The sequence below is a fragment of the Peromyscus californicus genome, unplaced genomic scaffold (genome assembly GCF_007827085.1).
Source record: "Peromyscus californicus insignis strain IS unplaced genomic scaffold, ASM782708v3 Scaffold_13__1_contigs__length_99412109, whole genome shotgun sequence".
Classification (NCBI taxonomy): Eukaryota; Metazoa; Chordata; class Mammalia; order Rodentia; family Cricetidae; genus Peromyscus; species Peromyscus californicus.
The window spans coordinates 58,561,407-58,588,881 of NW_026294424.1; the positions used below are offsets into that span (position 1 = coordinate 58,561,407).

Here is a 27,475-nt window from a genome sequence, read left to right on the forward strand (position 1 = left end):
GACTGAGACAAGAGAATCGTGAGTTCAAGGCCAGCGTGGGTTACGTAGTGAATTCCAGATGAGCTTTGGCTATAAGACAAGATAAACAAAACCTTGTTAGAAAAGAGGAACAAGCCAGGCAGTGGTGATGCATGACTTTAATCCCAGCACTTGGGTTAGGGTTGATGAGGAATCAGAAGCAGGGAGATCTCTCTGAGTTCCAGGCCAGCCTGGTCTACATAGTGAGTTCCAGGACAGCCAGAGCTGCACAGATAAGCCTTGTCTCAAAAACCAAAAAACAAAACAACAAAGAACAAACAAACAGAAAAAAAAAAAAAAAAAAAAAAGGAACAGACCTATCTGAGAGTGAGTCCTGCAACTCTTGACCAATCCCACCCAGCCTTTAGGGTTAGACAATGTCACAGATAGCGCCGCTGAAGAGGCGTAGCATGGGACCCTAGACAGGGCACTACTTGGGCAGAAAAGGAGGTAGAAGAAAAAAGGAACTCGAAGACTAGCTCGTCTGACACAACTAAAGAACCTTCTAAAACTGAGTGAGCACAAACAGGATAAAGAGGGCACCGGGCAGGCAGCAAGGACCCACGGCAGCTGTGCTTGGAAACAAATCAGCTTGCTGCAGCCCCTGGCTCGGAGAGGCCCCAATCAAAGCAACGGTCAGGACGCTTTCAGGATTCTCTTTCCCACAGTAACAATCCTGTGGGATCTAGACTGTTACGGTGGCCCATGGGCGGCAGTAGAGGTGACAGACTGAGACCACTGATCAAGCCAACCCTGAAGTCACAGGCCTCCGTGGTTTTCAATTATATTGTACTATTTTTTTTTTCTCTATGGCTGGGGTGTAGAGCCCCATGGCATTCCTTCCATGAGACTCCTAGATGGTTTGCTAGCCCAGAGAATTCCTGTCTTACAAAGAAGGAATGCCTCAGAAAATCCCCTCTTTCATAACCTGTGCAGGCCGCACATCAGTTGCCGCGTCTGCCAACGCTGTGGCGGGAACAGGGAGGGAGGGTGACGGGGAACTCAGCTGTCGGCTACAGCTTGATCAAGTCTTCGGACCTTTGCTCCTGTCACCTTCCTTCTTTATAAGATGAGGATGCTAGAAAAGATAAGTCACTCTTTAAAGCTGATTTTGAGTAGGCGGGTGGCTTTTAAACTCCACTTGACAGCATGTACCTTCCCCTTCTTTTTGTGAGAAGAGCTCTGAGCTCAACAGAGAGGACAGATAGAGCTGTTCAGGTTGAACAGGGGTCGGGGCTGCAGCACTACCTAGCCTTGCTACATCCTCCCAGGGCTATCTTAAAGCACCGGAGGCATCTGAAAAGTTCCCTTCCAGCTCAGATTTCAGGAAGAATTAATGTTATATGTAAGGTCCTTGGTATATGCGAGGCCCTCCGCTTACAGGACCGAGACATCAAGCTGAAATTAACCTGTAAAGTTCCTCTATGATAGCTTGTTTTCATAGTGCTGGAAGGTGCTACCCAGCCTGCTGAAGGAATAAAAGAGGCATCGGTGGTCTCACCCAGTGGGAGATACTGAACGCTGTAATACCTAAGTGCCCACTGGTACAATGGTGGCTTGAAGGTTATAGAGGTAACCAGCCACTGTGTGACCAATCTGAGGCTTGCTGTACAGAAGGGAATTCATGCCAGTACTATAAACCTGGCCAGAAGCCCATGGCTCTGGAGGTCATAGGCCCTGGGAAGGAACCTACTACTGTTGTTCTGATAAATGGACATGTTGCCAAACTGCCTTCTAAATATTTATATTTATAGCCACAGATTATGGTGACTCCACCCTGGCCAGAAAAGCTTCTTTCTGCAGTGAGTAAGGGTTAATACAGAGGTTCATAACCGGTCAAAGTGCTGAGAAAAAGTATGCCTGTTGCGTGCTCAGCCCTAAATGGGACAGACAGCTATCAACTACACACCACACACACACACACACACACACACACACACACACACACACACACACACACCACATGAGTCTCAGGGAACTCCAGGGAAAAGGAAGAAGAAAGAATGTAAAGGCTGGAGCATGAGGAAGGGTTCTGTGAAATGTCTTCTGGGCATGTCAAGGTTGTTGCACAAATCAAATCACTGTGTCTGTGGTCATCTGTACAAAACCTAGACCAGGTCAAGCCAACAAGGTCAGTCAACATTCCAGTGGGAAGCACTCACTATCTGGCCTCAGTATGTGTGAAGGGGACCATGGGAAGGAGAGCTGAGGAACAGAAAGTGAGAAAGGACATAAAGAATTTTTAACATCAGAACATTAGTTCACCTTGGACATTAGAACATGTAGAACAAGATACTTGTCTTGGAATATTTTTAAAGTTATATATAGCTCCTGATAACCAAATTTCAGTGTCCTGGGATATGCAGTAAAGATCACACTATTTAGGTATTTTTTGGATATGGTTCCAAGCCCCACATCTACCTGAGCTAGTCCTGGAAGATATAAATACATTTAGAAAGAGAAGCCTGAAACCCATGTATCTCTGAAATTTTCTTAATTACTTTCCTATTGCTATGAAGAAAACATCATGGCCAAGAAACTTATAGAAGAAATCATTTAATGAGAGACTTGCTTACAGTTTCAGAGGATGAGTTCATGACCATCATGATGGGAAATATGGTAGCAGACTGACAGATATGGTGCAGGAGTATTAGCTGAGAGCTCATATCTGATCCACAGGCAGAAAGCAGAGAGAAAGAGGGACAGAGAGAGAAAGATTGGGCCTGGGCATGGGCTTTTGAAACTTCAAAGCCTCCTCTAACAAGGCCACACTTCCTAATCCTTCCCAAAACAGTTTCATCAACTAGAGACCAAGCATTCAAACATGAGCCTGTGGAAGCCATTTTTATTCCACCCACCCCATTCCACTCCCTGGCCCTTATAGACGTGCAACCATATCATAATGCAAAGTGCATTCAGCCCAGATCCAAAAGTCCCCATAGTTTTTCCCAGTCTCAATACTGTTTAAAAGTTCAATTCTCTCCTAAGACTCAAAGCAATCTCTTAATTGTAACCTTCTGTAAAATCAAATTCAAAACGCAAATTGCATACTTCCAACATACAACGGCACTGAACACACATTGCTACTCTAAAGGGGAAGAAATGAGGTATAGTGACAAAATACCGAACCAAAGCAAGACCAAAACCCAGCAGGGCAAAGACCAAATGAACCAAAGCAAGACCAAAACCCAGCAGGGCAAACACCAAATCAAGTAGTATTATGTCCAATTTCAAAGGGCGTCTGCTGTGGGATGACTTTCTGTATGCTGTGAATATGTGTGGCTCCTGTTGGCCAATGGCAAGAAACTTCCAGCCAGGTGGGAAAGTCCAGGCAGAGACACAGAGAGAAGGACAGAGTCAAGAGAGACACCAGCTGCCGCCAAAGGAGCAACAAGATGCCAATAGACCGGTAACAATACAGCTACGTGGCAACATATAGATGAATAGAAATGGGCTGAGTTATGTTGTAAGAGCTAGCAAGTAAGAAGCCTTAGCCATTAGGCCATACAGCTTGCAATTAATAAAAGCCTCTGAGTGATTATTTTATAAGTGGCTGTGAGAGCTTGGGTGGGAAAGATTCGTCCAGACCGCAGGGCTAGGTGGACTGAGAAACTTCCCTCTACAGGCGTAGATGGCTCTTCATGTCTCCCAGTCCTTCTAGCTTTGTTGACTTCAACACAATTCTTTCTCTTGGACTGATTCCACTCCTAGATACAGCTCTCCTTGGCAGGTATCCCATGGCTCTGGCATCTCCAACATCTCAGGTTCTCCCACAAAATCCAGACTTCACCTTCACAGCTTCATAAAGTGTCCTCTCTGGGCCTCCATGGCCTTCCCTGCCGTATGCCACAATTTCCCTCCCCAGATCAAGTTCAGGAGATCTTTGTGTGCCTTCCAATGGTGTGGTTTTGGGTGGCGGTCTTGCCTGCTGCTCAGGCCTTCCTCCTGATAATTGCTGTTAGATTTGAAGATGCTACAGATCCCTATACATGCTACAAGGAAGGAAGCTATGAGAGTCCAAATTATTATGTTTTAAGTTTTAATTACTGTGCCTAAGAGGTCCATGAAACAAACAAACAAACAAACCAAAAACAAACAAAAATGCCTATAACATGTAAGTCCCTTGCCCAAGGACAGATACTTCCTGAAATGCTGGAGGCTATTGTTCATGTTGTCACTCCCCTAAACAAGTTTGTTTGCCCCAACTGCACCAGATGTGCTTAATCACATCTGGGACCTAGGCAGGAAGTACGTCGGGATGTATGCTTACCCCAAATGGACCTAATGAGAAAAATGGTGGCCTTATGGGGTTGCCTTCTTAAGCCTCTGCAAAATGTGACTCTTTGCCATTTTCTGGGAACCCTGGAATGGACCTGGCCAGAGTCCATCGTCCTGGCCAGCATTCAATTAAATCTCACTTCAAATTTGGCTCAAAAATTGTGGAACTGGTCTTTTTCTCTCAATTTTCAGGATTAGCAAAGCATAGAAGGGTGAGGAAAGTTCTTGCCTGGGAGCCAGAGGTACTCGTGTTCAAATCTGGGTACTCGCACTTCCCAGTTGTGTGACCTCGGATGGATCACCTAGCACCTCTGAAGCATGAATTTCCTCACCCTAAAACAGGATGAAAGTAGCTGAGGTAGGGCTGCCATGTGTCAGAAGTCAGCTCTGCCTCCGGCCCTAACATCCTCCAGCCTTCTAGAATCATCCTATTAAACAAATAAAAAAAGCCAGGTTGTGATGGTGCGCTCCCATGCTCCAGGTCTCACTTCCTGTACCTCTAGACCCTGGTCACCTAAAGCACGCCCTTCCACATTCTTGTCCCTTAACTCTCTCCCTTGAAGACAGCAGAGATACGGGCTGCAGAATCCACTGGGGGTTGAAGGCAGTACGTGTCCTCCTCCTTCTGCTGGTGTGACAGAAGGCCATGGGCTGGGCAATTTCTAAAGAACAAAAGTGTACATTTGGTTTACAGTTCTGGGGCTGAGAAGTTCAGGAGCACGCGCACTGACGTCGGGCAAGAGCTTTGGTGCTGTGCTACCCCGGGGTGGAAATCACCACAGGGCAAGAGAAGAAGAGTTAGGTGAGGCTGAGGAGGAGAGGGCACCGGTGGAGTAGAGAGGGTGGGACCTTATCAGAAGTCCATCCCATAATGATGTCATTAATTAATCTATGCTGGAGGGGATGCCTGGTGACCTAACTGACATTTGTTTCTGACCCATGAACCTGGGAGGGGGCGAGGCATCACATTCAGACATAGCAGGGGGCCCTGTTACATCACAGCATGGCAAACATTTACAATTAAGGTGACAGTCACCTCTATGGTCCTGTATCACTCCGATGTCACTGCTTCAGCTGCCTCTGCTCTTCTGCTGGCCAGACCCTGAGCCTCCATCTCCCACCCTCCCTCTGCTCTGACACTTCTCCGCCTCAAAGCCGTCCCAGATCTGCAGCTCACAAGGATTGTTTCTCCACCTGGGAATCTCAGAAGGCAAAGCCTGAAAAAAACAGGGAACAAGGAGCCAACTGGAAGAGAGGGCACCCAGACCCAGAAGTGGGCACCCCAGGAAGGGGCTCCATGTGTAGATTTCCTTCTTGCAATGTGGAGAAGCTTGTTTAAAGCCCTTGAAATTACCCTTTGGAGACTGTCTTCAAAGACCAGCTGAGCAGTTTCCAGAAGCCAGACACCCTGGGGAGAAATTCAAATGAGTTTGATGAGTGATGACTGTATGAAGAGGTTTAATTATGAGTAACCTATAATAGAGCAGGGGCTTTGACAAACCCAAGTCTCAAGTGGCTAAAAATAGATGTGACAGATTGCGAGGAAACTAAGTAAAAGCGGAGAAGTGGCAGTGCCACACCCACTGACATCAGTGACAATTTCCCAATCAAGCTGGTCATTAAGACTCCGGAGAAGGCATAAATGACAGGTTCCTGGAGCCAATCCTGCTCTGCTGGTCGTCTTTAGATAGATAGATAGATAGATAGATAGATAGATAGATAGATAGATAGATAGATAGATAGATGGATGGATGGATGGATGGATGGATGGATGGATGGATGGATGGATGGATGGATGGACGAGTGGGTGGATGGACAGATAGATGGACAGATGGATGGACGGATGGGTGGGTGGGAGGGTGGGCAGGCGGGCAGGCAGGTGGATGGGTGGATGGGTGGATGGGTGGATGGATGGATGGATGGATGGATGGATGAATGGTGTCTTTCTTATATAGCTAAGGCTAGCCTCAAGCTTGCTATATATCAGAGGGTGATCTTGAACTCTGATCCTCCTGCTTCTACATCACAAGTGCTAGGGATTCCTGGCACATACCACCCTACCTGGCCTGCTGGGTGGGTTTCAGACTCTGCAAGTTGGTGTTGCAGTTTTCAGTATGTACACCTAAGATCACTACACTAGACCACCCCTCAGACATTGTCATTTGGCCCCTGAATTTCATGACTTGTTCAGTTGTTAAGGGTAAGTCCTGGCATGTTGCAATGTTGACACTTATTAAAATTATTACAATCTTCTCTTCAGAGTAGCCAGTGCTTTCTAAGGGTGCTTTCTATCAAGGGCTTGGGCAGCCAACCACAGTTAAGATAGAAAGATTTTGAATAAACGATTAACTTTACATCAGCCTCTTTTCTTCTTCAACTCAGATTTCTACACTATTCTCCCGGAGAATATTGATAGAAATATATGTTTGTCTTGTGTCTTTTGCTGGTAACCCTCTAGGATGCCACCAAAAAAGCATCTAAATCACCATTTTAGTTTTTAAATGTTCTTACAAATGGAAATCTAAGTGTCAAAGGTAGTTTCTTCTTGATTGAAATACTACTATTGCAAAATTTATCTAGAAACATCCTACAAAGTTTGGAAAACATCAGACATGGAAAGTAAAGTTCTAGCAGAAACTGCTTAAGGAAAATCTTAGAACCTGGTGTTTATGGTAAGTAGTAATTAATTACATAACTGTGTAATGATTTAATTGACTAAGTTATTTAAATAATAAAATGAACAAATGTGTGATGATGTAATTAAATGCAATACTAGAGATTAATTGTACTGATTAGTATTTATCAACAGGACAGTATCACTTATTTCTTCTTTGTTTACATAAAAAATAAAATAAATGTATTCACATATGTGACTGCAAGAACAGAAGTAGTTTTGTGAGGCAATAGCTCTCTGTTCTTTGGAGCCCTTCTGAGCTAAAACACAAGGTAATTCTGAATGCTTAGCAAGTATCAGTTCAAGTTTGTTGAAATAGCTCTGTAGGTTTCCTATCTTTTGTAGAAGGGTGGAACCCCTTCTTTAGTGCATGTTCTGTATCAGCTACAGCACTATTTCTGGTTGGTTCATTTAGTGCTCTGAGAGGCATTGGCGCACCACACTGGGGCATTGTACTCTGGGCAGGGCCTGTGTTCTACCCACTGGTCGAGAATAAGTCCACTACCACTATTTAAAGTCAAATCTGAAGCAACCTTAATTAAATACTGGCCAGGTTGATGGACTCTCTGGCCAGGGGCATCTCTGGTTTCCCAGAAAATGGCCCCAAGTCACATTTTTGCAGGGGCTTAAGAAGGCACTACCCATAATTCACCACATTTCCCATGAAGTCCAATCAGGAGCAAGCATACATCCTGACATATTTCCTCCCTCCTAACCTCCCGCCCACATGTGATCAAGCACATCTGGTGCACATAGGTCAAACAAACTTGTTTAGGGGAGTGAGAACATATGACTTGTTATCTCCCATAAACAATAGCCTCCAGCATTTCAGGGACTGTGTGTCCTTGGGCAAGGGGCTTGCAGATCAGAGGCACTTTTGTTTCTTGGGTCTCTTAGGCATAGTCATTAAAACTTGAAATGTAACTTGGGCTCTCACAAATGTATAGGACAAAAGTCTGCCTTTCTCCCTCAGTATGAGCAGGGCTGGCCTTTCCTTAGGAGAGAGCACTGGGGGACCTTGGTGGTTTGTAAGTCATCTCAAAACCATTCATGTCACAGACCCTTAAAAGCCCTCTTCTGTCGGGGGGTGTGAGGTATTGGTTTTAAAAATAAGCGGCGGTGGTTACCGTGTGAGGAAAGGTCAGAGGAACGACAAAACCCAGTATTAGGCGGGGAGGGGAAGGGAGAGATCAGCCAGGCCTGGGAAGAGACACGTGCAGAGGAGGGGGGGGGGCAGGAGGAGAGAGCAGAAGAGAGAGGGGAGGAGTCTGTGTCAGGCTTTTAAGGATTCCCCTGCACATGCGCAGGTGGACCTACGGAGCTAAGCCACGCATGTGCAGATTGTGTGACCACGCCAAGCGCATTATGTAATCAAGCGCACAAATGACATAAGAAGACAGACCCCTTACTTAGCTACTGAACTGCCCATGTGCGGCCATATAGCTGGAGTGCCAGAATCCTAACAGGATTCCACCAAGTTTCCACCAAGGGTAGGTGGGAAGAGCGCTCATCCCAGGCTTGGCTGCTTAAAAGCTTCCTAAATGACGCTATTCGTCAGAGATGTTTGAGAGCCTCGCGTTGCAAAGGAGATCTCCTTCTGGAACAGGGTCTTTCAGAGAAAAACTGTGGAGGTGGTAAGGGGACAGGGGTAAGAGTGAGACTTGAAGGGCCTACCCAGAAGACAAGAATCCAGAGAAGCAACTGGCCAACTGTTTGCTACTGACTGTCTCAAAGACGAGAGAGAAAATTAGAACACCAAAGAATACTATTCGCTCAGTTCTCTGAGACAACACTCCGCACCCTGCCCTGAGTCAGGACCCTCAAGGTAAAACGGCCTTTACCCAGAGACAGCCCAGCTTCTCCAGTCTGGGGACAACCCAGTTTCCACCAAGGTGTGCCTGGAAGGCTTGCTCTGCCTGCCTCGATTCCAGTGTTCCCACATTGCTATAGATACAAACGTGATCTAACAGGGGAGAAGAGGGGAGGGGAGGGGAGGAGGGGAGAGGAGGGGGGAGGGGAGGGGAGGAGAGGAGGGGGGAGGGGGGAGGAGGGGGGAGGGGAGGGGAGGAGAGGAGGGGAGAGGAGGGGGGAGGGGAGGAGAGGGGAGGAGAGGGGAGGAGAGGGGAGGGGAGGAGAGACAGGCTTTGAACATGGGAAAGATAAAGCATCATGACAAGAACCCACAGAGTAAACAGACAACAGCAGTAGACCCGCAGAGACTCCTGATATGAAGAGATGAAAGACATAGACTAGAAAACGGCTGTATTTATGGTGTTCAAAGATAAGCTTCGGAACTTTAGAAAGATCAACAAACGAATAAAAGAAAGAGAAGGAAACCCTACTGCAGATTTTAAAGACAGCAAGATTAAAAATTAAAGGGTCAAAAGTAAGAGCTCAATGGCCAGGTTTTCGATGAAGTTAGACGAGGCCCCCAAGACTTAGTGAACTAAATACAAGAAGAGCTTGGGAGTGGTGGTCCACATGTACAGTCCCAGCGTGTCAGAGGCTGAGGCAAGAAGATCGCTGAGAGTTTGAGGCCAGCCTGGATCACACAGCGAGTTCCAGGCCAACTTGGGCTGCAGAGTGAGACTGTCTCAAAAGGAGAGGTAGGGACTGAGATGTCGCTCAGTCAATAGAATGCTTGCCTAGTATCCATGAAGCCCTGGGTTCAATCCCCAACACCACCTAAACTGTGCATAGTGGCACGTGCCTGTAATCCCGGAACTAGGGAGTTGGAGGAAAGAGGACCGGAAATCATTCTCAGCTCCATTAAAGAGTTCATCTCCAAAAGCAAAAAGGAGAAATTGGAAATACAAAAGGCAAACTAAGACATAAGCTTACAGTGGAGAATTCTAATCAATATTCATCTACAGTCACAGAGGCGGCCAGTAAGACCTGAGAAGAATAAAGTCATGTCATGGAGAAAATGGAAAATTCCCAGAGCTGAAGATAGTCATAAGTCTTCTACCTAAAGTGATCTGTCCATCATCATTTAAAGGAAAGATGCTCCAGGCGTTTCTAAGCGTCACCTGATCTTCAGGAGCCGCACACCCGATTTCTTGTTCTCTGTCACAGCAGTGAGTTCCTTTGGTGTCTTCATGCTTTTCTTTCATGCGTTTGTTTACAGTCTCACCTCTCAGTCCCACTTTAATGTTAAGCTCCTTGCAGGCAGAGACTGCAGTGGCCTTGGTGTTTATCCCTAGTTCCTGAGCCTCTGCTGGTCCCTGGGATGTGGCCAGTAAAGCCCCTGGAGGAGAGAAAGAGGGAAGGAAGCTTGGTCATAGAGCGCACACTTCTCATGGAAACGGGCAAGGAAGAGCTGCAGGTGCCTGAGGAAATCTGTCTGTCACTGATTGGTAATTGTGTGTGTGTGTGTGTGTGTGTGTGTGTGTGTGTGTGTGTGTGTGTGTGTGTTCATATAGTTGAGAGCATTTGTGACTCTTTTAGAGGACCTGGGTTCAGTCCCTAACATCTATATGGAGGCTCACAACCATCCGTAACTCCAGTTTCAGAGGATCTGATGCCCTCCTCTGGCCCCCATGGGTTCTGCACACATGTGGTACATACACATACAACAGATTATCACGCATACACATTAAAAAAACTTTTAAAAATATTTTGAGATAAAATGTTTCTGGTTAGTTAGTTTTTGCTGGTGGTGGGTTATTTTTGTTTGTTTGTGTTTGTTTGTTTGTTTGTTTGTTTGAAGACAGGGATTCTCTGTGTAGTCCTAGCTGGCCTTGAACTCAGAGGTCAGCCTACTTCTGCCTCCTGAGTGCTGGGATTAAAAGCATGCACCACCACACCCCGCTTGAGATAATAGGATTTTAAACTTCAAGTCATAAACCTAAGGACCATAACCTAGGTTTGCTTTATCCTCCAGAAGTTCACTCTGGAAGTTTAGTCCTGTGCAGCAGAGTCAAGCTGGTGGAAATGTTAAGAGATGGGGACTACTGAAAGGTAATTAGGTCACAGGGCTCCACCCTCACCAATGGTGACTGTCATCTCAGGGAGTGGGTCCAGTCTGGGAGGAGTGGATTAGTCTCCTGGCCCCTCCCTGGTCTCCTTTCTTGCTTTTGCATGTTCCTATCTCTTGTGCAGGTAGCTGCTTCCTTATACTTCCCCTCCAGGAAGTCCTCAATGGGATGCCAACGCCATGTTCTTTGGACCTTCCAACCACCAGAACCTTAAGCCAAATAAACCCCTTTTCCTCATAAAATACCCGGCCTCGAGTGTCCCATCATAGCAGCACAAAGACACTAGCAGAACCTGAACGTGAGCATAGGATGCTCTCTGGACCAGGGAAGAATGGAGTCAAGCTGCCATCCTCGTCCTTCCTGAGAGCGTTACTTGAGAATGCGGTTCAGCAAAATGAAAGAAAAGAAAAGTGTGGCAGACACAAAATCCTGGAAAACAAAGTAATTAATTAATAATTGATTATTAGTTAAAAGCTAAATAAACAGTTAATTTCAAATATGAGCCACTCGGTAAAGACTAATGAACCAACCTGGGATGGAATTATTTCCATCTGGTAGAAAATGAAGAGGATGGGGCAGGAAAAAAAAAAAAACAAAAAAACCGTCCAAGGCTTCAATCTTCTTATAAGGGAAGGACACAGGCATGGTTTAATTCGAGACACAGGAAGAGTGGCATGATGAGATAAAATAGAGGGGAAAACAGAACCATCAAGCTGACAGGTTACACACCTTGTTACTAGACCACATAAGTGTAAATTCCTAAAGGTTCTTCGAGAGCTGTATCAATGCGCTAAGTGCTTTGCCTTTGGACGGCGGAGAACACCAGGAACATAAAAGGAAGCTGATTTTTAACTCCTTCATATACTGCTGACTCATTTTATTTCTTAAATAAGCTTGCTCACTAATTACATACATAAAACTTAGGTCTCTAGGACTTTTTTTTTTTAATGCAGGAAGAATTTTAAAGGGTTTCAGGGACTTACAAGTTTTCTTTTTTTTCACCACCACCGACCTTATCCAGTGATTCTGAAGGAAGTTCATTTGGAAAAAATAATAGGGGGGCATGAGAGAATGGGGTATCATTAGCTGTTTTCAAGTCAGTGGAGATGAAAGCAGCCCCAGTAATTAGAGGAAAGACGAAATGGACACGCTGACATTGTGGGATGGAAAAGGAAGCTGTGACTCGGAGGAGATTATTTGCAAATAAACTTGACAACGTCCATCAATAATCATTTTATACACCACGCTTTTTCACTGTAACTCCGACTTTAGAAATCATCCTACGGAAACAAAATCAAATAAATAAAATAAATCAATTCAAAATATCCCAGTAAATACGCTTAGAAACAAAAAGTTGGGAATGCTCTCAAGGTGAGTGCTTAGAAATTGTAACTGGCCACCCATACACAGGACACAAGGGCCTGGAGTGTAGCTCAGCCAGAGTGCTTTCGGAGTGGAGCCCTGGGTTAGCTCACTAGCACCAGACAGAGAAAATGAATGTGGTGGCTCATGACTGGAACCCCAACACTCAGGAGGTGGAGGCAGGAGGATCAGAAATTCAAGGTCATTCTTGGCTATATAGTGAGTTTGAGGCCAAACTGTGCTACATCAAACTCTGTCTCAAAAATAAGTAAAATAAAATAAAATTTATATTTAAAAGAAGATATAACATACATTAATGAATTTTTATTATAACAAATAGTCTTTAATACAGCAGGAAGTACATATGTTCTAATTACATTTTGTCTCCCTTGAGAAAGAGTCTCACTATGTTGACCAGGCCAGCCTTAAACTCACAGAGATCTGAGTATCTCTGACTCCTAAGAGCTGGGATTAAAGATGTATGCCATCACATTGTATTTTGTAAATCAGGTGAAAAATGAGAGCTACATTGTGGGCTGGAGGGATTGCTCAGTGGTTAGAGTTCTTCCTGCTCTTCCAGAGGACCTGAGTTTGGTTCCCAGCACCACCTTTGACTCCAGCTCCAGGGGATCAGTAACCTTCTTCAGGCCTCCACTAGCACTCCCACACACTCAGCGTATGTCCACACTGACACACCCACACATATACACATACGGATATACATGCTTGACTGTAATGCCTTGCAGAAACAAAATATTGGATCAAAATGGTTGAGTGAGTATGGCCACCATTCTAAAAGTAAAAGAAAGTTGGTTCTCTTGGGAAGGTTGAGTCCATAATAATGGTACATCATATGGGGTGTGGTCATCAGATTAGAAATCCCTAGTAATCCATGAAGTAGAGAAAGCGGAGAGAAGCAGGCTTACAGAGAAAACTTCATGCTCCAGCAGATTGGGGGTAGAGGGGTAGGGCGGGACCTGAGTGTTACTTGCAAAGAACAAGAAGGAGCTATATGACGACTTGGAGACCGTAACAGCCCAGCTGTTGTGGTTTGAATATGAAATGTCCTTAGAGGCTCCTGGGTTTCAGAGCTTGGTCCCCGAATGGTGGAGCAGCTTTTGGAAAGCTGTGGAACCACTAGGAGATGGAGCCTCGTGGGAGGAAGTGGGTCCATGAGGTTTGATAGCCCAGCCCCACTTCCTGGCAGCTGTCTGTCTTCACACTTTGTCTCAGACCAGCCACCTCCTGCTGTGTGTCCATGCCTTCCCCACCACGACGGACTGTCCCTTTAAACCATGTACCCACATCAACCCTTCCCTACCATGACGTACTGTCCCTTTAAACCATGTACCCACATCAACCCTTCCCCACCACGACGGACTGTCCCTTTAAACCATGTACCCACATCAACCCTTCCCCACCATGACGGACTGTCCCTTTAAACCATGTACCCACATCAACCCTTCCCCACCACGACGGACTGTACCTTTAAACCATGTACCCACATCAACCCTTCCCCACCGTGACGGACTGTCCCTTTAAACCATGTACCCACATCAACCCTTCCCCACCGTGACGGACTGTACCTTTAAACCATGTACCCACATCAACCCTTCCCCACCGTGATGGACTATACCTTTAAACCATGTACCCACATCAACCCTTCCTCCCTCCAGCTGCTTCAGTCCAGCAGGCTCTTCCCTCTGCCTGTAAGGACTAAGAAGCTGACCTGCAAGGCGGGGGCCTCCAGTCAGAAGAGGGGTGCACCATGGCTGTGAAAGACAGGAAGGTGCCTTCAGGGAACCAAGACTCCCAGAAGGAAAGGAGACCCTAGCTGCAGGACTTGGCCTTACCCACAGCACCCTTCATGCTGGGTATGAAGAGAAAGACCATCATCCATCAGCAGCCAGGACCAGCCTTTCATTTCCCATGTAGGAAAAGGGCAAGCACACACAAATTACAGAGTGTTATGAAGCAACCAAGACTCCTGCCCTGCTTCAGCAATGACCGCCATCTTGCTGGCCTTGTTTTATATACAGCACCAGTATATTGTGTTTTAATACTTAGCTTGACTCTGCCTCTGACACATCAAGTGTTTTTTTTTTAATTCTACACACATGCTTCCAGAAGGTGATACTGAGGCTGTGATATCATACAGCCCATTATAGCCAGACTGCATTTTCTGAAAGTGGTGGCAGAGCTTCTTCCATCTTCTGCGCCCCTGCGCTGCCACACTCCATCAGGAACTGAAATACAATTTCTTCTCTTTCGATTCTGAGTGGGCCTCCATCACTCACTGCAATTACATAATGTGTGTGTGCAGGTGACTTCTGAGACAAGGTCCAAAAGGCCTCTGAAAGTCCATCTTGTCTTTGGGAAGGCCTCTGAATGTCCATCTTGTCTTTGGGAAGGTCTCTGAATGTCCATCTTGTCTTTGGGAAGGTCTCTGAATGTCCATCTTGTCTTTGGGAAGGCCTCTGAATGTTCATCTTGTCTTTGGGAAGGCCTCTGAATGTCCATCTTGTCTTTGGGAAGGCCTCTGAATGTTCATCTTGTCTTTGGAAATGTCCCTGGTAGTCCAATCACTACTCTCCATGGAGTCCTGCCAGTCAAGCCTTTATAAAAGTCACCAGACAATATAAAGACTACGGTGTCTCTATGTTCCCTCTCCAAATTCCCAACCCACCGAATTTGTGTGAACAACCCACATGGCTGGGTTTGCTCCCTGGGTCGGTTTTGTTGATGTTGGGTTTTCTGTGGTGCTGAGGATCAAATTCTGGGCAAGATTGTACCACTGAACTATAATCTCTCTCCTTGCTTTTTATACAGGGTCTCACTAAGTTACTTAAGCTGAATTAGATAGAACTCACTCTGTAGCCCAAGTAGGCTTTGAACTCATGATCCTCCAATTCAGTCTCTGGAGGGGCTGGGATCACAGCCTATGCCACCCACCATGCCCAGTTATAGCTGGTATTTTACTTGGCTAAATTATACAGTGGTTTGTTTCTGACTATTAAAAATACTGGCCATGTTCAGTTTCCTCTCATTGCTTCTAGAATTTGTCTTTATGGTTGATTGGTTTAAGTTAAAATCTAGGAAAGGGTTTCACATTGATTTGAGATGACATTTATATTAAATAGCTTTTAATTCATAAGAGTGAATTGTATTTTTAATGATTATTTGTGGAGAAATAATTCCATTGTGGCTTGGGAAGCCCGCTAAACACCAGCCTTGTTTATCGTGCTCTTCTGTGGCTCCCATTTGCTGGCAAGTGATGTTTCGCCCTAGAAAGCATTTGGTAAACATTTTGCTAACAAGCCAGACTCCATGTTTTCAGTTTCATCTGCCGCTGTCCTCGAAAACCAATCACAAGTGATAAGTAGATAGATGCATGCGGCCACAGGCCAATTACATTTTATTTTCAAGGTCAGTAGGGGTCAGATTTGGCCCATCGGCCACTGTGTGCTAGCCCTGATCAAATAAAAACAGTGAAAAATACAGTGTAGAGTCACCAAATGTTTAAGGGAAACCAATGTGAAGAGAGAGCCAAATTAACGTAACCGCAGAGCCAACATCTATATAACAGACAAAGTGAGTCCTCTGCACTGCTCTAGAGAATTAGTCCACATTCTTAAATGATGAAAATGCAACCAGTCCGACAGTGTATGGGCAGCTGTGGCTACAACTGGAAAGTGTGGTACTAGGAAGCTGTCTTAGTTTGGGTTTCTATTCCTGTGAAGAGATACCATAACCATGACGACTCTTATAAAGGAAAACCATTTAACTGGGGCTGGCTTACAGTTCAGAGGTTTAGTCCATTATCATCATGGTGGGAAGCATGGCAGTGTGCAGGCAGACACGGTTGGAGAGGTAGCTGAGAGTTCTACATCTGGATGGACAGGCAGCAAGAAGAGACAGTAAGGCCTGGCTTGAGCTTCTGAGACCTCAAAGCCCGCCCCCAGTGAAACATGTCCTTCAACAAGGCCACACCTATTCCAACAAGGCCACATCTCCTAATCGTGCCACTCCATAGTGACCAAGCATTCAAACGTATGAGCTTATGGGGCCCATTCCTATTCAAACCACCACAGCGGGCATGCGAAAAAACTGCTCCACAGCACTAAACTAGAAAGGCACACACACACACACACACACACACACACACACACACACACACACACACAAAATTAAGGAAAAAAATTGGATTCATAGAAGTTATGGCCAGAAATTCCAATATCCACCTATGGAAGTTACAGATAGAGACCAGAGAGATGCAAGAGAAGAGATAACAAAGAAATAAGAGTTTAATAGATTTAACATAATATAAACATATAAGTATAACATATAAGTATATACATTTATAAATATATAAATATAAATATATAATTTTATAAATATATATATTCCTGAATCAAAAAAAGAATCTGATTTCCTTAAACAGAAATGGCACACCCATAGCACCAGGATGAACGTGGTGCATGTTCACGACTGTGGACATGTGATGACGTGGCACAGAGATGGAGATGTAGCACAGTGGTAGAACACTTGCCGTGTGTGTGTGTGTGTGTGTGTGTGTGTGTGTGTGTGTGTGGTGCTGGGTGCGATCTCTAGCACCGGGAGGCAGTGGGGAGCGGGGGAGAAGAGAATGCCAAAATTCCTGCTACAGAGAATTTTAAAATCTCTCTACACATATCCATTGTCACATTCAGTAACTCTCAGTCAAGACTCAGGCATCTAGCTGGACACCTTTAATCCCAGCACTGGGGAGGCAGAGGCAGGCGGATCTCTGTGAGTTCGAGGTCAGCCTAGTCTATAGAGAGAGTTCCAGGACAGCCAGGGCTACACGGAGAAACCTTGTCTCGAACACCAAAACCAACAAAACAAAAGACTTGGGCATCTGATTGCCGTCCACCTGGTTTCAAAAGCCCTGTTCCAGGTAAATCTCACTTGCTGACCAACTTGGCAGCTGCTACCCTCTAAGGCAGTCAGGCGAGACTAGGGACCTTGCTGCCCTTTTCTCTAGTTCAATGCTTGTTACATAGCCAAGCGCTTCCTGGTCCCTCTTATATGCACTGTCCTCTCCTTCCTCCTTCCTTGTGCGTGAGCCCCTCCCCTGACGGCCCTGCCTCCCCTCTGCTTCCTCAGAACAGGATCCTCTTCTAACATTGTGTCCTTAGACCAAAGTGCTACTGAGCACTCCCTCCACGCTACCTGAGTCTCCAACATGATCTGGCCCTGAACTCCTGCTCTCTGGCCCAGCCAACCCTTATGCTGACTGCCTCGACCCTGACTGCTCCTGGCCCCACCATGGTCTCAAGATATGCTTTGCCAGGAGGCCTTGACATCCTTAACTGAACACTCACAGAGAGCTATGCTAGGTGCTGGGGGGGCAGAGTGGAACCCAGCTGTGAGGTTTGTCCTACAAGGGTCCTAGCTGGAGACAGAGATGAAAGAACCAAGGTACACTGCTGTGTGAGCGACCAGGGTGAGCACACAGTTCTCCAAGGACCACCTAGGCATTCTTTGTCAACCTTCTTAGGAAAATTCAGATTCTAAGCCCTGCCCCCTGGGAGGAGCCATGGAAGGATACGGTTTAGAATCCACATTGTAAATAATCTCTAATAGTTACACACACACACACACACACACACACACACACACACACACACACACACACACAACGTAATGGTCATTGGAGGGAAGAGACCAAGTTCCCCATTCAATCATGCTCCGTCCGCAACCCCAGCCCAAGCCCCTTGTGTGATATTCCAGTGACTAGAAGAAAGATGTACATGACACTTCCCTTGTGCTTTGTGACCTTTTCAAGCTCAATCAATGGTCACCTTTACTATTCTGTTATTATAGTAAAATGCTGATCGTTAGCTCCCAAGATATTCTTAGCTGCTGCTCTTTGTTACCTAGGCTGCACTCAAACCTACTATATAGCCACAGATGACCTTGAATTTCTAATCCAACTGTCTCCACCTCCCAAGTGCTGGAATTTCAGGCCTGTACCGCCACATCTGGCTTATACAGCAGCAAACGAAACCCAGAGCTTTGTGAATGCTAATTAAGCGCTCTAACAATTTAGTTACATGACAACCCAGCCATTAGCCTTTGAAGGGTCCATACCCAGGCACCTCTCTTAGGATCCCAAGGCACTTCTGAGCAGAAACTCTGAGCAGCTGCCAGGGCAGAGCTGGCCAGCAGGTCCTTGGTGGACACACCTGAACTTTCATGCGGGGAGAGGAATGTTGCACACTCACTCTCCCGAGCAGCTCCAGGTGGCAGTGAAAACCACACACTTTTACAAGGGAGTTGTGAGCGATCACACCGAGTGTTACTCAATCGCCTCCACTTGTCAGGGGCTTTGAGGTAAACCTTTCAAGCTTCTGTAGGTTGCCTGAGACTTCAAAAGTCAACTATTTGGAGCTGTGCGGAGTGGAATCATGGCAACGCTGACTCTCCTTGGACAGTCACAACCCAGCGGTGAGGTGAGGATAACAGAATTGCGTACTTGAGAATAGACACACTCTGTTTGGAAGGGGGGATGCAGAACCACATTAACCGTACCTTGTACATGCAGTCATAGGAATACTTGAAAAACTGTTTACAGTGTACAGAGAGCATGTTCACATCTAGTACCCCACTTGATCCTCCAAAAAAAAAAATCTACAAAGCAATTCCTTTAGATGACCAAACTGAGGTTCAGAAAGAAAGAAAGACTGACTGACCCAAAGACACACAGCCAATAAAGTCACATTGTTGCATATTTGTTGTAAGTAATCAGCTCATTGCAAATCATACTAAATAGTGAAGGGGATGTAGACACTCGAGCGACAGGAAGAGAATGTTGGTAGAGGTGGCATCCAGGCACAGGCTGACCAGAAACCCACGTCTGGTCTGCCTTGATTGCCTCGTTTGCCTTGGTTTTTATGCCAGCTTTTATTTTGAGTGTTTTTATTTGGTTTGGTTTTTGTTTTTAAATCAGAAGCAATGACTTGAGGTTAAAGATGGAGTCCAGCTGCTAACAGGTTGCCTGACCTGCATGAAGCCCTAGGTTAGACACTCCACACGGCACACAGCGGGTGTGGAGACGTACACATGAAACCCTAGCACTCTGAGGTAAAGGCGAGAGGACCAGAAGCCGGAGGTCATCTTTAGCTAGCCTGGGAGTTTGAGGCCAGCCTGGGCTACTTGAGACTTTTGTCTCAAGACAAACAGGAAAAGCAACCACTGAAGTCATTTCTGAAGGGGCTTTTCCTTGTTAGTTTCATTTCCCCAGTGGCCAGGGGAATGGCCCACATACTAATTGGCACAGGCCTGCATCCCCACATATGAGCCTGTGACCACGGCCAATCAAGGCCACAGCCCAGAAGCTGAAGGCTGGAGCAGTCCCATGTAAACACAGCTGCTTTGCCATGAAGGGAGGGGGCGGGCAGCGGTAGAACGGAGTTAAACTCCGCATCTACCACAAGCCAAGGCTGGCACTCATGTCTTATGACTCAAAAGCCTTTTGTTGCTTTTTCCTTTATCTCCCACTTGGTTACCCTTCACTTAGGGAGCTCACAACCTCAGGTGATGACTACTGAAATATGCACGCATCGAAACAGAAGTCCTTCCGGCTGTGAGCACCCAGACCCTGGCATGGTTTGCAGTGTGCTGCCGGGCTCCGTGCGGTCCTGCTTCCTCCGTCTCTTCTCAACTTGGGCTCCTCTAAATTCTTTGGCTGCCTTCGTCTTTGTTTTAAGTACATTTTTGTCTCTTTGTGTGAGAGCCCAACCAGGAAGACAGAAGCCACTCTGCATATTTAAAACAGAGGAAAATTTAATGCAAGGAGATGAAAGAAACTCAGAAGCCAAATGGGAGGGTGAAGCAATCCTGAGACTCGCCACAGCAGGAAGTATCTGCCACTCCTAGGAGGGAGGGACAAAGAGGGCAGGCCATGGGACCAGAGCCCAGGGCCTGGCACTGCTCACAGGAAGCTGGAATCCGTGCTGGTGAGAGCTCACAGAAGAGCCCGGGCAGCTGCCAAGGATCCCATCCCTGGACAAAGGAAGAGGGAAAATGCCCTTTCCCTTCGTGCTGCTGCTCTCCAACTCCTGGGCCTCCCACTGGCCAGACCCACCTGGAAGGCGGAAGACACCAGGTCTGAGGACCGCAGCCTGCAAGGGCAGGTCCTCACTCTGGAGAGCTGGGAGGAAAGGGGCAGGTCTGGGGCCACATGGTCCTAGAAACATCTAGGCATGACAGCACACACCTCTGATTCCAGCCCTCAGGAGGCAGGAGCTTGGAGAACTGAAAATTAGAGACCAGCCTGGACTACGAAGCAAGTTTAAGGCCTGTTTGAGCTACTTCATGAGACTCTGTCACATGAGAAAACATCCAGAACTCTGAACACTTGACCCGTATGTTAAGGCTTTAGATTCATTCTCCAATTCTGAGAAGACAGAGAGAGAGAGAGAGAGAGAGAGAGAGAGAGAGAGAGAGAGAGACAGAGACAGAGAGAGAGAGACAGAGACAGAGACAGAGACAGAGACAGAGAGAGAGACAGAGAGACAGAGACAGAAAGAGAGACAGAGAGAGAGAGAGAGAGAGAAATCAGAAAAGTTCCCCTATTTGCATGGCAAATGTCTTAGATGGTCATTGTGAAAATTCTAGAGTTAGACAAAGAGAGAGGTAGAAACCATGATCTTGTTAGTTAAGAGGTAAACCACCAGTCAGATCCAAGGTCCATAGTGCCACCAATTTCTCCATAGCCACGGGGCCTTCCGTGTTCTTCTGGTCCTTGCTCTGTCAATAGAATAAATGCTCTAGCTGTTTAAAAGGTGAATGTGTGTGTGTGTGTGTGTGTGTGTGTGTGTGTGTGTGTGTGTGTGTGAGAGAGAGAGAGAGAGAGAGAGAGAGAGAGAGAGAGAGAGAGAGAGAGAGAGGATTACAGAAGGCAGGGATAAATACAAACGTGAGAGAGTGGACCCGGAGCTCCCTCAGAGAATCACTGGACACCAGTTACCCTGTCCAGTCTGGTCTACTCTAAGCCAGCTGGCCAGTGCTGGGGGAGTCCTCTGCCACAATGGAGCAGACTCTGTCTGTCACTCTCCTCAAGAGCAGATGGCCGGTCCTGCCCTCACCCATGCTGAGGGAGACACTGTCACACACTGTTGCGGTCACTACTGTCGGCCTTCAGAGGGCTGGGATTACGCTCGTGAGCTCAGATAGGCTTGGGAGTCAGCAACCTTTTAGCTAAGGGAGGGTGTGCGGCGTGGTCCCTGAGCATCCTGACAGCGGCAAGGGACCATCGATGGGCTGGTGGTTAGATTGTTGAATCAATTGAATTGAGCACGTAGATACCGTGAGCGGGGAGAAGTGGCCCTCCGTGAAATGAGCACCTGTCTCCCTCAGCCTCCTGAACCCTCAGTTCAGTTCCTCCGCAAAGGTTTTCCTCACACTTTGTTTGTCTGAGGCTGATAGTCTGGGCATCAAGCCCAGTTTAATATAATTTTTACAATTGCTGCTGCAGCCCCAGTTCCACAGAGATGGTTATTATCTTTGTTGTCTAAGACACCTTAGCACCAGGGCAATTACCAAGGCCAGGTGCACTCCCACGGCCACCCCGACCCATCCACCTTCCCCACCCCTTTCTACAAATTTCAGAAATGAAGCCAATGCCCACTCCATGCCACTATACGGCACAGCAAAGTAGGCAAAGGAGATATTTGGCAACCATCTAGATAATGTGATTGGTACAGGTCAACAGTTCATATTGTTTAAGTCCTACAGTATATGTAGACATTGAAAGAACATGGAAAATTCCATCGCTTGCGTTCCGTAAACACACGGGCTGCTTCTACAATTTCTCTCCCTAATTATGTTTTACATAACCTAATGCGTTCATGCTCATGTGTAGCCTCCTAACATCTGCTCGCTGAAAAGCATGTCACCTGATGGGTTAGAGAGAAACAGGTTGTCTGAGTTGACAGGGTATATTCAGCACTGACATGAAAAACTGTGTGTGTGTGTGTGTGTGTGTGTGTGTGCGTGTGTGTGTGTGTGTGTGTGTGTGTGTGTGGTCCACTCCCGGTTTTAGTGCCGAGTTGGTTCAGACCCTCAGGATGACTTTCAGATGCAGGTGTGGAAGGTGAGGGATTGGTGCAATAACCCTAGGGTGTAGGCATTAGCCAATAGCCCTGCATCCTTGGCTTCCCGCCAAGACCTGAGCTGGAGCTTGGGCCTGGGCTTGCACTTTCGGCAGATACAGTCTTGCTGAAGAATCATATCACACTCACAATAAGACTCATTGCAAAAACAAATAAAATGCTTTGAATGTTTAAATGCATTTCCAAGCATTCGTCTTCCAAATATTTAGACTCCAAGCCTGTTAGGCCAAGAGCCCAAGCTTCCTGTGCATGTTAGATGGTCCCAGCAATCTCCACAAGATCAGGAACTACGTAACTATTTAAAATATCATCCTCTTGGATCCAAAAACAAATTCCCAAGGTATTGCTCCAGGAAATCAACCCACTGTCTGTGTCCAAAGTCCTCCTCCTAATGCCTACAGGAGGAGATTAAGCTGAGCCAGTTTAATACATTCCCACAAAGACCTCCGGGAGACTGTGGTCTGTGTCCACCATGAGGCTGCAACTTGTGAGTGGGAAGGAATGGCGATGTGGGCGTAGAAAGATGGGCAGGAAAGAGGAAGGAAGAGCCTCAGAGAGGCAGAAAGAGCAGGCAGCCTGCTCAGGACACCGGTAGCTCTAGAGGTGTTAACACCTGAAGCAATTTTTAATTGGTAAGCTTGTACCAACCAAGATTGCTTAGATTTATTAATTCAGTTAGCTGCTGTTTTGTTTTGCTTCTTAGGAGGAAGAAGAAAGGGTGGAGGCCGAGTTCCTCTTGAGTTGGGATTTTTCAAAATGCAATAGCTGTATGGTTATGTCTTCTTTTCCCAGCACACTAGTATCCTCTCCATCTTCTGTTCTAAACATCCACAGTTCAGCGAATAAAATCAGAAGAGCACCAAGGAATTTACCCGCCCCGAGAGTTCGGCAGGCTCGCCTTTCTCTAAGAAGCCCCACAAAAAAAAAAAAAAAAGTAAAATAAATACCTTCCGTAGAGAGAGAGATTGATTCCAGGAAATTTATATGACAGTGCATGTTTTACACTTTTACTCACTGTGGGAAGGAGAAAGTGGGTTTGGGGGCATTGTGCGAGCCACATCGGTGTGTAGCGTTCAGAGGAGCGTTTGCCGGAATCAGTTCTCTTCTTCCACCACGTGGACTCTGGCCATCAGGCTTGGCAGGGAGTGCCTTTACTCACTGAGCAATCTCACTAGTCCTAGAAAATTCTGATCAGTTCTTTGTTCGGTCTTCCCCACGGGCCATGGAGGGCAACGAAGTTGAGTGTTACACACATTTAAGTTTTGTAAGCTCAGTGAGAGTGGATGGGAGAAGTGAACGAATGAATGAATGAATGAATGAATGAATGAATATTCATCTTTAAAAGCCTTTATCTGGAGACTGGAAATATGGCTCGTGTATGAAGGAGCGTGTGTGAAGCTATGGGTTGGGGGGCAAGGCACACTCCAGGAGTGAAGCTGAGGAATGAGTCTGCTGTGCTACCAGCCTCCATGCCCACAGGCCACTTGGTAGACGATCTCTCGCTTAGTATACACATTGTCCTTATTCGTACTTCCAGAACTCAAGTTCTTGGCTTCACTGGCACCAGAAGGCAGCCTCATGCTGCAAAGAGGCAGGGAATTGCAGGACAGCAATCCAGCAGGCTCCCCGGAGACCGGAAAGGGCAGCTCGCTTTCCTGCGATTTCCACCACAAGGCTGAGTCTTAGAATCTGGCCCTCTCATCAGATGCATCCCCACTGAATAATTCTCCTTTTGGCACACAGGAAAATAAGAAATAAATGGAATCGTTTTTCTCTAACTGTGAGTCAGCGCTGGAAACCCTGCTACAAAGCACAAGATTATCTTCTTCCCACCCCTAACCCCCAACTCTGTGAAAGTGATACAGAAAGTGTGAGGAGGTTAGTGATGGCTCTGTGGGGGAGAACACTTGCTGCCCGAGCATGAGGACCCGGCTTCTGATCCTCAGTACCCAGATAAAAAGCCAGGTGTGTGCACACAAGCCTGTAACTCCAATACTGCAGAGGGGAGGAGATAGGAGGACGGGTGTGGCTTGCTGGCCTAGCCACAGTCACAGCTTCAGGTCAAGTGAGAGACCCTGTCTCTAGGGAATAAAGCAGACAGCAACACAAGAGGACACCTGATGTCATTCTCTGGCCTTTCCACATGAAGAGGTGCTCACGTCTGCACATACAGACCACACAGAGAGAGACACACACACATAGACATACACCCATACACACACACATACACACACACACACACACACACACACACACACACACACACACAGACATACACACACACACACACAGACACACACACAGACATACACACATACACACACACACACACACACACACACACACACACACACACACACACACACACAGTGGGAGATGTAGAGAGCCGTCATCCCTTCATCAAGTATTTTCAGATGAATGAAAAATGAATTCAAAGCCATAGTTTTGCTTGGCTACCCCTAGCTTGCTGAGTGACATCAGAAGAATTCTTGAGCATCTCTGAGTTTCAGCTGTTTACAGGAAAAAAAGAAATCTGACAAAGCTATGGCATAGAAACTGTAAGGTACTTCTCAGTTACAAAATTCCATGAAAAGGACTTAGAAATTCTTGCTAAAAAGTTAAAAGAAATCAAACAAACTTTCCCGCCGCAACTTGAGCCAATTTCTAACAAGCACTTCTCCAGACAGCTTTGGTAGCTCACCTTCATTCAAACTCCCATGGTGTGTAGCCAGTGTACCCCACCAGTCTGTCTCCCACGTGCCACAACCCTGTCCCACCTTCTCATTTGCTCCAGAACCCTTGAGTAAAGACACAGGATGGAGGGATTTCGCCCTGACTTTTCTTTGCTGGCACAGTTGTTATAGCTCAGGAACTGCCTGGGTGATTCAGCTCTTAATGTCTTGATAAAAAGTAGTGATAGCTCTCGTGTGGACACATGATACAGAAACACACCTCTCCTATGATTACCCACACTTTCAGATTGTGCAAAAGCTTCCTCTTCGGTGACTGCATCATTTGTAACAACGTGACTTTGGTGTTAGAACCTCGGGTGTGTGGGCCTTTCCTTTCCCACTGAGTTATTGAACTTGGCGTGATGATGGTTCAGACACCAATTCCCTTCATCCAATCCAACCTCAAAAATAATAAAGCACTTGGTGACTCTGGAGAGTGAGTGAATTCCTCTACAAAAGGATTTGAACGCCTTTGATGGTATACCAGGCAACATTAACCAAATATTACTGGATGTGAAACCCACTGTCACTCTATTTAGTCAGTCAATACATTTTGGAACAAGGGCAAGCAGCTGACACACACATGTGTAATCCCAGTTCTCTCAGCTGGATTAGGAGTCCCAGGCCAACCTAAGCCACATAGTGAGATCCTGTCTCAAAACAAACAAACAAATAAACAAATAACAGAACAACAAACAAAAGGCCCAGACATCAACAATTATGCTTAGTTCATTCCGCCCTTCAAATATTCAAGAGAAGATGAAGAGAGGGAGACACAGAAGAAAGTCAAAAGGCCTGAGATGGCCACTTTTTTATGTCTCATTTACTTTGAGGGGGAGGGGGATAGGGCTGTGTCTCAGCTCACCAGGGACCTCAAAGGACAACTTCCAGAAGTCAGCTCTCCCCGTCCACCATGCGGGGCCCAGAGTTTGGACTCAGGTTGTCGGGCTCCTTAGCAAATACCTTAGTCGCTCAGCTGCCCCACTGGCCCTGAATCTCACCTTAGTAGGGTACTATGTGGTAGATCATAGAAAAGGATTCTCATCACTGTGAGCTTCCTGTCAGCCAGAAGGACATTACTGAATTCTGTCTTGTCCTTTTCCCAAAGTTTGGGAGGGCGACAGGATGGTGTGGAAAGAGGGGGGAATTCTTACACTTCCATGTTGCTGAGCTGTGTGCATCACCTCCGTTCGCTCATTCCTTCCTATAGTAACCCCGCATGACAAGAAACCCACAGGACAAGGTTAAGGGTTTGTTAAAAGATGGGCCTGGCATTCCAACGGAAGCAGGTCGCACACACCTATCCCCTGTACAATAGTGAGGGGCCCAAAGCTTGCTGAATTATTTTATGGTATAGAGGTGGCAAAATCTTTCCTCCCCTAATGCAAATGTGGGGGTGAGAGAGATACATGTCTGAAATATTTTCAGTACGTACTCAATGATTAAGATGATTTTGCCAGGTTAATGACATCAAGACGTTTCGCACTTTGGCCTTTTTTTTTTTCCTCTCTCACAGAGTTATAAGGCTTTGGTTCACTGGGCTTAACAATACCAGACATTTATGCAACAATGCCACATTTCCCTCCTAAATTTTTATGTCAATGAACTTAAACATTTTTTTAGAAAAATATTATGGTGCCGCATATTGCTGGACTGAAGGGAACTCGGGGTCCCTTGTTTTCTGCTTGATGAAACTCGAAAACCCAAGGCACACACAACCTTCCCACAAACAAAGGCAGTCATTGTGTGCTCTGCGCCATGGCACTTCCACTCTGCCGTGTAGATACAGAGAGCACTCATCTCCTTCCAACTCCCAAATCTCTTGACTTCCTCTTTCTCCTTCTCGCTGCCCAGGGCCTTTTGAGAGAGATGGCCAATAAGCCCCTTGTTCCGAATATCTGCAGGAACCAGTGGATGTGACACTCAGTGTCCACTAAACCCTAAGTCCTTTGAGGATACAGGAAGACATCCAAAATCTCAGGATCAAAATGCGAGAAGAGAAAGTCTGCACCAAACAAGGCATCACCCACGGAGACCATCTTTGTGAAAACAAACAAACAAACAAAAACTGATCTCCGGGGACAGTAAATAGCTTGCTCACACATGCGACACAGTTACTTAGCATTTCCACTTAGCTTTGCTTTTTAAAATGTCCATACTGCACAATAAACCACATGGGATTGGTGTACTTGTATACATAGTCTGTCTCTGAACACACTAATGACCATAGTATCCACTTTCAAAGGAGGCAACGATGGGATTCGAACTCAGGCTCAA

The 27,475-nt window shown here is 46.3% G+C and overlaps 1 long non-coding RNA gene across 1 annotated transcript in view; it reads right to left on the reverse strand.

Moving 5' to 3' along the window:
- Nucleotides 1-301: 301 nt before the first annotated feature.
- The window catches only part of LOC128108453 (uncharacterized), a 53,386-nt gene continuing 26,212 nt past the window's right edge, over nucleotides 302-27,475 (reverse strand). The window contains exons 2-3 of the long non-coding RNA XR_008217474.1: nucleotides 9,939-10,217; nucleotides 302-5,704 (exon numbers count right to left, since the gene is read on the reverse strand). This is a non-coding gene — a long non-coding RNA (uncharacterized LOC128108453). The remainder of the gene's footprint in view (nucleotides 5,705-9,938; nucleotides 10,218-27,475) is intronic.